Source organism: Thalassophryne amazonica, chromosome 2 (assembly GCF_902500255.1).
Source record: "Thalassophryne amazonica chromosome 2, fThaAma1.1, whole genome shotgun sequence".
Taxonomy (NCBI): domain Eukaryota; kingdom Metazoa; phylum Chordata; class Actinopteri; order Batrachoidiformes; family Batrachoididae; genus Thalassophryne; species Thalassophryne amazonica.
In genome coordinates, this window is record NC_047104.1 from 62,577,288 (window position 1) to 62,590,082 (window position 12,795).

A 12,795-nucleotide genomic window follows, 5' to 3' on the forward strand; every position below is an offset into this window, starting at 1 on the left:
GTCATATTGTGCAAAATCCCCTTTTACATAACAACTCCAAAGTCCCACAATTGTATGAGGGCTTTCACAGATGTTCTCCTGATTTAAGACGAATATATGTCACCTCTGAGACATATATAACAGAAATAACCCTGATTATCTCATTTTACCTGGGAATATTACAAATACATGCACATATATACATAGACACACACACACACACACACACACACACACACACACACACACACACACACACACACACACACACACACACACACACACACAAATCTATACAGCGCTTTTCCATCTGAAAATAACGAAGGGCCCTTTTGGGCAAGGTGGGGCCACTTAATTTTGCTTTTCTTGTGAATGTTCCTGGATGCAACTTTCTTCCATAGCTTTCCACCTGTAATTTATGTACATAGAGGGGAAATATTTCTCTTGTATGCTGCCATCTAGTGGACTTATTGCTAACAACTAACAACAAATTGATACAATTGTCTTGCTTAATACATTTACTGAATGGGTTGCCTTAATCATTATCAGAAACATTGCCCCTGCTGAGAAATTTTTCAGGAGTCGCCACTGCTGTGTTGGTGTCGCATGTTGCTGCACGCACCACCCTACGGAATAACCTTGGATTGTAGACAACTGGTCCAACCGGTCCAGTTTTCTCTTTGCAAAAAAGAACATCCCTTTAATATCAACTATCAACATTAATGAAATCTTCCCAACATTTATGCACACAAGATGGTTTTGACTATAATTGACATTTTATTCAACAAAAACCACAGAAATGGCTGTTTTACTTCAGGGACTACATGCTTTAAAGGATGTATTTTATGACGATCTGGACATCAGAGACAACAGAGGCCAAAACTGTTGTGATTCCTGTATGTGTCTGTCCTTGTTCTCTGTCTCCCTCTTGTGGCCATTCTTGGGTTGGGTTCTCTGTGTTGTCACTGCTCTGTCCTTCTTCTGCAGTTCCTGTTTTATTTTGGTGGACACAGTTTCCTTGTGTATTTTACTAGCTTTCTTCCTGTGTTTCTCCTCAGCTGTCTCCCATTTGTGTGATTACGTTCCCAGTGTATTTATACCCTTGTGTTCTTGTAGCTTTTGTTTGTTTATCCCCTCTTGGATGCTTTACTGTGATTTTTCTGATATCTGTGTACTGCTCTCTGTGCCTACGCTGGGTTATAATAATCAAGACTGTGTTTTTATGCCAGATCATCTTTATCTTTGTGTTGTGGTTTAACTCATCCACCTGTGACAGAAACAGCTGTTCTGAAATGAGACAGTCTAGCCCATGGAGCATTTTGCTTTTGTGTCATTTCTTTAACTTTACCCCCACTGCCCAGCAACCTTAACAGTTGGCATGCCACAGGCTAGTGTAACCTGTAGTTTAGTAATCTGTTTCAATATTTATATCTACTTATAGACATTACTTACTTATTATACATATGAAGCCAGACATTGTCTTTTTTTTATCAACCATTTTGTCTTGGGGGGATTGCTAAATGACTCAAGATAGTTTTTGTTTTTTTTTCTTTCCCCATCAAGGATATATGTGCTATGTTATTTCAAAACAAAGATGAAGGTTGCATTTGTTGGCTGCATTCTAAGAAACATTTGAAACAAGACAGAATCGTCACACCTCTATGATGCATGCATGTGATGTGCCCTCTGCTCCAGTAGTTTGGGAGAGGTACGTGGTAACCTTTGAGCTAAATGGACAGGAATGCAGCCAAAGTCTTTACTCCATTTCACTTTACTCAAAAGAACATCAAAGCTTTTCTGCATAGGTGCAAAACAGTTCTGTCAAGAGCAATCGATCTGCGAATCATCGAACTCTTAATAAACTATAAATAGTGTACATGGTATTTATACTTTTTGTACTGTATTAACAATGTTTTTAAAAGTAACAATCATGACATAAATGAACTATGAATCATTTTTAACTCTCGGTTTTAACTGTATATAAATTCCTACTATCAACCCTTTTTAAATCATTTTTAACTGTATGAATTCTACTATCAATCTTTTTAACCTGGGTATGGAACACTTTTAAGCATTTTAATAATTTTAACCTGTCATGTATGCAGTTTTTGAAGGATGTGACCCCTGAAGTGGGACACACCCAGTGAGTTTCAGATATGACCTAAACATGTGAGTAAACGATGCTGAATTGGGAATCAAACACTTGAGGAGTTTTGGAAAAAGTAATGGAATGCATCTCTGACCATCTACTCCGGTGCATACCTTGATTCTCTGTAGTCTGGACAGGAACAGACTGTGGTGACCTCATGTTGAAACTGAGACATTGCAGTCCTCCAAGTGTGCACAAACTCCCATCCTGCTTATCAGCGGTCGGAGTGGGAGATGTAGTCACGAGGATGTTGTGCATCTTAAACTGTCACTGCTGGTATTTGCAAGTCTGACAACCTGCTGGAGCAACAAATCCCCACGAGCGTGTGCATACATTCATGCATATGTAAATATACACTTAACCCGACACATCAATACGCACAAACAGCAGAGCCGCATGTCAGCCAGCAAAAGCAGCACAGTATGTGCATAAGATGTGAAAGGTGGTGCTGTTCCAGTTATTATGATTAATGGCAAAACTCTCACCGTGCAGCAGTCATGGCAGAGTGCTCGCACGCAAGATTAACACATGACATGATGGTGCCGGATTTGCAAGGCAGCACTATATATCATTTGCTTCGTGCACAGTGGACGGCTGTCTGGAGACACGGCCAATTAGGGGACACATTTTTCTGCAGCGTTACAAACATGATGAGTAAGCTTTGATGGAAAACGCCACAAGGGATGCAAATAAATATGAGAAGAAAATGTCACTCTAAATAAGTTAGATGTCATATCAAGAGGAAATAAACCAACTTGTAAAGCTATTGAAAGGTGTGATAAATAATAAACCAGCATCTGATGCTGTTCTGATTTCACTCCTTGTTATATCCAATCACCTCTCATCACGACGTAAATCACAGCATTCTGCCACAGTTACTAACTACCACAGAGTGTTCCTAGGCTTAATAAGAAGACAGAGGGCAGCAGAGCGTTTGTGTATCGTGCACTAATTTGACAGTCGAGTTCTGTGAGTACTTTAAAGTCCAGACTCAACTTATTTTCTACTGCTTACTATGTATAATTGTACAAGGGTGTTTTGAGGGTTTGGTTTCTATTAACGTTATACTTTTGAGATGTTTAACTTTTTTTTTTCTTTTCTGATAACTTTTTAAATGAGATTTAACTTTTTTTTCATATATGCATTGTTGTATTGCAGTTTTATTTTTGGAGTTTATTTGTTCAGTGCTTTGATTTATGAAAAGCATATATATATAAACTTTTATTATTGCAGTTAACCACACAGAAAGCCATATTACCTCATCTGTATTGAAAATGCTCAAAGGAACTAGTGGCCTGTTAGCAGCTAGCTGTCAGACAAATTAACCACACCCTAAATATGCACAACTTTAGGATTTAAACAAATGAATTTATTTAAAAATCCCCCACATGCAGATGAGTGGGGAACTTGCTATCGAGACCAAACCTGCTTGTTTGTTTTTTGACAAAAAATGTTTATTTCTGCTGTAAGATAGAATAATATAACATTGTTTTATGCAGATTGAATTGCTTTTGGATCAGCCACAAGGGGCCATTCGAGGAACTGCAGTTTTTAGCACTTCAAGTTGGGCTTCATATCTCAGCACTGGAGGTTGCAGTTTAATTACCTGCAAGAAATTGGAATGTATAATCTCATCCAGATATCACAAAATTAATGTAATCTAATTAGTTTTGGTTAATTTTGGGTTTACCTCAAAACCATATGCACATAAACAGATTAAAAAAATGTGAGTGGATTCTACAACACAGATACCGTATTGAGAGGAGGGCATAAAGTCCTCTGGCTAAAATCAAATTTGTGGTGGGGGGTGTATAACTGCTCTGATACTGTGTGAGACACCAAGGCAGAAAAATACTGTATGTCCAAGACCAGACGGACAAATGTTTGTGAAAGGAAAAAAAATAGATGAACAAACATGTCAATCAAAGCTAAATGATAATGAATACAGCCTCGCTCTTCGGCTCCCTGTCAGTGTTGGAAGATATATGTGTGTGTGTGTGTTTAGAAAATACCTTCAGTTTTCGCAGGTTTTAACCTGAATTTGTTTCATTTGTACAGGAGTCGTCGTAAAAAATAGGGAAAATAAAGGTCCAGGTTGAGAAGGTACATCGTTAAAATTCATCTCGGGTTCCAGTGTCTCCAATAATAGTCCGGGGTTCAATAAAAACTGCAGAAGTGGTGGTGGGTGCAGGTGGAGCTGCTTGATTCCCCCCCCCCACACACACACACTTCCAAACGATGGGCAAGACAGAAAAAGTTCTTAGAAACCACTCCTTTACAGCAGCCCAATCACTTTCTTTGTATAATTATATATGAAGTGGTGCTTTCTCTTGAAAATAGATTATTTGACAAGATGGAAACAGAATATTTGACAAGATGTCATTCTGAAAGTCAACTGTTCAACCTGCAGAAACTTCTAAATGGACATTATCAATGTTGGTCATATAAACACAGCAAACCTGTGGTGGTACTACAGTAATGCACATACATACAGTATTTACATTAGTGTGAAGTCCCAGAAAACTAGACTGTTGGACAGTTTTTACTCACAAGCACTCAGGCTTGTGAACAACTCTCCCACTCAGCCCACTCTCACCCTCACACATAGATCCTTGTGCACTTCCTCACCAGTATGACTTACAAATGCATTGACACTTTACACTGCTGCGTTGTTGTTGTTGTTGTTAACATGATAATGAGGATGATACAATGACTATTATTACAGTACTTTTATTGCTTTTATTATTTTATTCAGTTTCTATTTTATTATTTGTAGGAAATGTGCAAGTAAGATTTTCATTATAAACTCTGTTTTTTATGTGTATATGACAATAAACTCCTATATTTTGTCATTGTAACTGCAATGGAATACATTCATTTTCTATACCTGCTTATTCCAGTCAAGGGTCACTGGGGGGCTGGAGCTTATCCCAGCAGCCATAGGGCGTGAAGATGCCAGGGACACGCGCGCGCGCACACACATATATATTCTTGCTTGCCTCTACTGGTGGTTGGCTCTCACTGCGGTATTGTATCACTTCCTGTTCCGGAGCACAGCGGTGTTTTTCTGTATCTGTTAGCTGTTTAATCTGCGCAGTTAGATTGATCTAGTTATCTAGATTACGATTTGTTTCCCAGTGTAATCTTTACGTGCCTTAACTAAAGCACTCCTTCTGCTGAATCACCTCTAAATTATTTACACATTATTCACTTTGCGTGTTTTTAGGAATCCGCTAGCTTAGCGTAGCTACTAGCTCTTAGCCGATTTAGCATGGCGGCTTCTCCTGTCTCTCCCGCACTTTTCTGCTCTGGGTGTGAAATGTTTAGTTATTCCTCGGCCTCCTTTAGCAGTAATGGTACTTGTAGTAAGTGTAGCTTATTCGTAGCTTTGGAGGCCAGGCTGGGCGAATTGGAGACTCGGCTCCGCACCGTGGAAAATTCTACAGCTAGCCAGGCCCCTGTAGTCGGTGCGGACCAAGGTAGCTTAGCCGCCGTTAGTTACCCCCTGGCAGATCCCGAGCAGCCGGGAAAGCAGGCCGACTGGGTGACTGTGAGGAGGAAGCGTAGCCCTAAACAGAAGCCCCGTGTACACCGCCAACCCGTTCACATCTCTAACCGTTTTTCCCCACTCGACGACACACCCGCTGAGGATCAAACTCTGGTTATTGGCGACTCTGTTTTGAGAAATGTGAAGTTAGCAAAAACAATGTCGGACTCTGTAGTTTTCTCTGGGCCCCTCCCCAATCGGACCGGGAGTGACATGTTTAGTCGCATGTTCTCCTTGAATTGCTGGCTGTCTGAGTGGTGTCCAAAAAATGAGGTGGGCTTCATAGATAATTGGCAAAGCTTCTGGGGAAAACCTGGTCTTGTTAGGAGAGACGGCATCCATCCCACTTTGGATGGAGCAGCTCTCATTTCTAGAAATCTGGCCAATTTTCTTAAATCCTCCAAACCGTGACTATCCAGGGTTGGGACCAGGAAGCAGAGTTGTAGTCTTACACACCTCTCTGCAGCTTCTCTCCCCCTGCCATCCCCTCATTACCCCATCCCCATAGAGACGGTGCCTGCTCCCAGCCTACCAATAACCAGCAAAAATCTATTTAAGCATAAAAATTCAAAAAGAAAAAATAATATAGCACCTTCAACTGCACCACAGACTAAAACAGTTAAATGTGGTCTATTAAACATTAGGTCTCTCTCTTCTAAGTCCCTGTTGGTAAATGATATAATAATTGATCAACATATTGATTTATTCTGCCTAACAGAAACCTGGTTACAGCAGGATGAATATGTTAGTTTAAATGAGTCAACACCCCCGAGTCACACTAACTGTCAGAATGCTCGTAGCACGGGCCGGGGCGGAGGATTAGCAGCAATCTTCCATCCCAGCTTATTAATTAATCAAAAACCCAGACAGAGCTTTAATTCATTTGAAAGCTTGTTTCTTAGTCTTGTCCATCCAAATTGGAAGTCCCAAAAACCAGTTTTATTTGTTATTATCTATCGTCCACCTGGTCGTTACTGTGAGTTTCTCTGTGAATTTTCAGACCTTTTGTCTGACTTAGTGCTTAGCTCAGATAAGATAATTATAGTGGGCGATTTTAACATCCACACAGATGCTGAGAATGACAGCCTCAACACTGCATTTAATCTATTATTAGACTCTATTGGCTTTGCTCAAAAAGTAAATGAGTCCACCCACCACTTTAATCATATCTTAGATCTTGTTCTGACTTATGGTATGGAAATAGAAGACTTAACAGTATTCCCTGAAAACTCCCTTCTGTCTGATCATTTCTTAATAACATTTACATTTACTCTGATGGACTACCCAGCAGTGGGGAATAAGTTTCATTACACTAGAAGTCTTTCAGAAAGTGCTGTAACTAGGTTTAAGGATATGATTCCTTCTTTATGTTCTCTAATGCCATATACCAACACAGTGCAGAGTAGCTACCTAAACTCTGTAAGGGAGATAGAGTATCTCGTCAATAGTTTTACATCCTCATTGAAGACAACTTTGGATGCTGTAGCTCCTCTGAAAAAGAGAGCTTTAAATCAGAAGTGTCTGACTCCGTGGTATAACTCACAAACTCGTAGCTTAAAGCAGATAACCCGTAAGTTGGAGAGGAAATGGCGTATCACTAATTTAGAAGATCTTCACTTAGCCTGGAAAAAGAGTCTGTTGCTCTATAAAAAAGCCCTCCATAAAGCTAGGACATCTTTCTACTCATCACTAATTGAAGAAAATAAGAACAACCCCAGGTTTCTTTTCAGCACTGTAGCCAGGCTGACAAAGAGTCAGAGCTCTATTGAGCTGAGTATTCCATTAACTTTAACTAGTAATGACTTCATGGCTTTCTTTGCTAACAAAATTTTAACTATTAGAGAAAAAATTACTCATAACCATCCCAAAGACGTATCGTTATCTTTGGCTGCTTTCAGTGATGCCGGTATTTGGTTAGACTCTTTCTCTCCGATTGTTCTGTCTGAGTTATTTTCATTAGTTACTCCATCCAAACCATCAACATGTTTATTAGACCCCATTCCTACCAGGCTGCTCAAGGAAGCCCTACCATTATTTAATGCTTCGATCTTAAATATGATCAATCTATCTTTGTTAGTTGGCTATGTACCACAGGCTTTTAAGGTGGCAGTAATTAAACCATTACTTAAAAAGCCATCACTTGACCCAGCTATCTTAGCTAATTATAGGCCAATCTCCAACCTTCCTTTTCTCTCAAAAATTCTTGAAAGGGTAGTTGTAAAACAGCTAACTGATCATCTGCAGAGGAATGGTCTATTTGAAGAGTTTCACTCAGGTTTTAGAATTCATCATAGTACAGAAACAGCATTAGTGAAGGTTACAAATGATCTTCTTATGGCCTCGGACAGTGGACTCATCTCTGTGCTTGTTCTGTTAGACCTCAGTGCTGCTTTTGATACTGTTGACCATAAAATTTTATTACAGAGATTAGAGCATGCAATAGGTATTAAAGGCACTGCGCTGCGGTGGTTTGAATCATATTTGTCTAATAGATTACAATTTGTTCATGTAAATGGGGAATCTTCTTCACAGACTAAAGTTAATTATGGAGTTCCACAAGGTTCTGTGCTAGGACCAATTTTATTCACTTTATACATGCTTCCCTTAGGCAGTATTATTAGACGGTATTGCTTAAATTTTCATTGTTACGCAGATGATACCCAGCTTTATCTGTCCATGAAGCCAGAGGACACACACCAATTAGCTAAACTGCAGGATTGTCTTACAGACATAAAGACATGGATGACCTCTAATTTCCTGCTTTTAAACTCAGATAAAACTGAAATTATTGTACTTGGCCCCACAAATCTTAGAAACATGGTGTCTAACCAGATCCTTACTCTGGATGGCATTACCCTGACCTCTAGTAATACTGTGAGAAATCTTGGAGTCATTTTTGATCAGGATATGTCATTCAAAGCGCATATTAAACAAATATGTAGGACTGCTTTTTTGCATTTACACAATATCTCTAAAATCAGAAAGGTCTTGTCTCAGAGTGATGCTGAAAAACTAATTCATGCATTTATTTCCTCTAGGCTGGACTATTGTAATTCATTATTATCAGGTTGTCCTAAAAGTTCCCTAAAAAGCCTTCAGTTAATTCAAAATGCTGCAGCTAGAGTACTGACGGGGACTAGAAGGAGAGAGCATATCTCACCCATATTGGCCTCTCTTCATTGGCTTCCTGTTAATTCTAGAATAGAATTTAAAATTCTTCTTCTTACTTATAAGGTTTTGAATAATCAGGTCCCATCTTATCTTAGGGACCTCGTAGTACCATATCACCCCAATAGAGCGCTTCGCTCTCAGACTGCAGGCTTACTTGTAGTTCCTAGGGTTTGTAAGAGTAGAATGGGAGGCAGAGCCTTCAGCTTTCAGGCTCCTCTCCTGTGGAACCAGCTCCCAATTCAGATCAGGGAGACAGACACCCTCTCTACTCTTAAGATTAGGCTTAAAACTTTCCTTTTTGCTAAAGCTTATAGTTAGGGCTGGATCAGGTGACCCTGAACCATCCCTTAGTTATGCTGCTATAGACGTAGACTGCTGGGGGGTTCCCATGATGCACTGTTTCTTTCTCTTTTTGCTCTGTATGCACCACTCTGCATTTAATCATTAGTGATCGATCTCTGCTCCCCTCCACAGCATGTCTTTTTCCTGGTTCTCTCCCTCAGCCCCAACCAGTCCCAGCAGAAGACTGCCCCTCCCTGAGCCTGGTTCTGCTGGAGGTTTCTTCCTGTTAAAAGGGAGTTTTTCCTTCCCACTGTAGCCAAGTGCTTGCTCACAGGGGGTCGTTTTGACCGTTGGGGTTTTGCATAATTATTGTATGGCCTTGCCTTACAATATAAAGCGCCTAGGGGCAACTGTTTGTTGTGATTTGGCGCTATATAAAAAAATTGATTGATTGATTGATATATATATAAACTGATTCTCACGCACACCTACAGTCAATTTAAATTCACCTAAGCTGCGTGTCTTTGGATGTGGGAGGAAGCCAGAGCACCTGGAGGAATCCCACACAAACTGTTATGGATTAGACGCGGATTGAGGAGCGGTCCAGTATCTGACTGAACCCAGCATGAAATAATCAGAAGCAGTTCCAAAAAGAAAACACATTTATTTTTCTCCCTTTGTGCTATACATGAAATACTAAATAATTATAGTTCTGGTGAGGTGAAAAGGCTGCGCGCTCTCTCAGCGTCTCAACAGTCGAAGTCCGAACGTTCAGGACTCAGGAGTTCCGCCAACACCCCCCCCCCAGGTGACTTTCCCAGACTGTACTCTGCGAAGGAGGAACAGAGATGAGATTATTCAACACTTATTACTATGAAATATTGTTTAGAGGCAAACTTATCAGCAACACGTTTAGGTCTGGTTTCAAACTTAGTTCAAAGAGGCTGCTGCTCACAGCTAGTGGAGGATCATTAATCCGCACGCCACTGCCGTGAGGAGCACGCCAAACAATTTCCACCAATAATTACTTATAGCTGCGCATAAACGCCAATTTACATTCACGGATAAACCTTTCAGAATATTCACCTCTGTCGTGTGCTGACATTTGCCTCTCACCCTCGTCCTCCTTCACAGGCGCGATGTCAGACTCTGAAACGGCCCTCAGCGTCCCCACACGGTCGTCACAAGGTCATATTCTCTGGCAATCTTATCCAACTCACTGCTGGTTTAAATGTAGTTCTTCATCACTACATTGGTACCAGCTGGAAGTCCTCAGATCTGCACGTGAACAACACACAACACAAACACAGGGAGAAGAGAAAAACTCCACATAGAAAAGGACCAGGTGGGAAGCGATCCCAGTGTTCTTGCTGTGAGGCAGCAGTGCTAACCACAGTAAGCCACCGTGCCACCATAATGCAATGCACTTACTTTTTTTGTGTCCTGATTTGAACGCCATCACTTCTTCATCCCTCCCTGAGAGTGCCCACATTGCAGTAGATGGAGCAGTATTTACCTAATGGGCATGATCGGGTGTTCAGGAGACCCTGGACTCACACCAAGCAGAGTGAACTTCAACTGAGGACCAAAGTTGTAATTAAACATGAACAGATGGTTTTGCTGGAGGACGCTCTTCTTTCAATCCCTCTGCTCTCGCTACCCTCAAAGAATTGTTGCACACAGATTACTGTTCAGTCATTTGAGGGCTGGCAGGTTGGCTGTGCAGTCAAAGCGACTGCTGTGAGGGAGTGTTGTCCGTCCAGCCTTGAAATGAGGAAAAACCTGAACTTTCCAGAAAACATTTTATGGAACCTTCCTGCAATATAACTCTGATCACTACTGCTGAATCATATCAGAATGTCACCCTTCGAGCTGCTTACAAAATTATTTGGTAAATTGGTTGGCTTTAACAAGCTCTATAAATATCGTTTTAATTACTTGTTATAGCAAGATGAATTAGGTGTATCAATTTTTTGTTTTTTGGGGGGGATCTGCATTCTGCACTGTTTGCATGGTTTTGAAATTTTAGTTCAGTGATTAATTTAATTAATTGTATTTGTCATCATAGCTATGTATATTTTATATACATTTTTATGGTTAAAGGGGGGGCGTTTATAAGCTTTTGCTTCTGCCTACAACCTTTCAGGCACATGAGTATGTTGTTAAATTGTTTTCTTTGAACTTTTGTTTTTGCTATTTTTGAGTCTGTGCCAAATAAATAAATAAATTCAATACAAAGAAATCATTTTTTAGTGCATACTATAATTTGAGCAATGATTGTGTGCTTTTTTCCCCTGATCCCTTCAGGTCCATTGGCCAGTTTCACGCAAACTTGATTTGTGGATGATGGTCAACCCCACATTTTCTCTTAATGGGTTTGTTTGGGCAAAAGTCAAACAATGTCATTGGGGTTTTTCCACACATATGGAAGTGGGTTCCAGAATTGCCCAGCAATATCAAATTTGCCAAAGATCATTCATTGGCATTTAGGTCATGTCTACCTGTCTGTTTGATGAACTACTCTTCACAGGTCCTTTTTTCCTGATTTCCCTAAAACTTGGTATGTCAAGTAGGGAAGAACCCTGTTGTGTCTAATTTGTGGACATTATACGGTCGCAAATTGACCTTTACCTGTTTTAAAATGGATATTTGTGACCGTATAACAGCATGAACATCCACAAATCATTAGACATAAGGGGGTTATTCCCATTCTAATCCAATTCCGTCGTTTGCATGGTTTATTTTTCTGTAGGTAATTCGGTTGGTGAGGCTTACCATCGAGGCAGCGTTGCTCCAACAGCAGTCAGGGTGTGGAGTAATCCATCAAATATTAAAATCCATCAAATGTGAAATGGTAATTCTGTATCAGAATCCACATCAATACTTTACTATGGGAGCTTAAATTCACCCATTTTGGCGGCAGTATGCGACTTGCTCTCATTCTCAGGTAGCAGCACGCCTGGTGTTCTGTTGAATTGTGTGTCTCATCGCATAAATAAACAGTTCCGCGTCCTGACAATATTGCAAGCGCAGTTACGCAGCAGGCTGGCCTGTCGACGGGAATGACATCTCATCAGAACACTGCTGGGGTGCGGAGTGATGCATCCAAATGTGAAACGGTGGAATATTTTCCCACCGTTACCCTGATATCATAAGGTCTGAAATGTCACATGATTAATCAGATTTCTGGAAAAAAAATGTAATTGGATTAGAATAAAGGTTGACCTCAAAACTACTTAAAGAATTTAATTTTGCCAAAGGTCAAGGAATTTGATTTTTCAACCCAATTTAGCTCAAATGTGTCACACACTCTGATGGATTCGAGCTTTCAGGTTGCTGCAGTTGTTACTGCAGGAGTTACCAACCCTGCTCCTGGAGATCACCTGCCCTGCATAGGAAAATATGCAGGGCAGGTGATGGTCTAGTGGTTAAGGTGTTGGGCTTGAGTCCAGAAGATCATGGGTTCAAATCCCCGCCTGACTGGAAAATCACTCAGGGCCCTTGGGCAAGGCCTTTAATCTCCTATTGCTCCCGGTGTGTAGTGAGCGCCTTGTATGGCAGCACCCTGAATGTGAAGCATAATTGTAAAGCGCTTTGAGCGTCTTATGCAGATGGAAAAGCGCTATATAAATGCAGTCCATTTACTGTCTGCTCCACCCACTGCTAA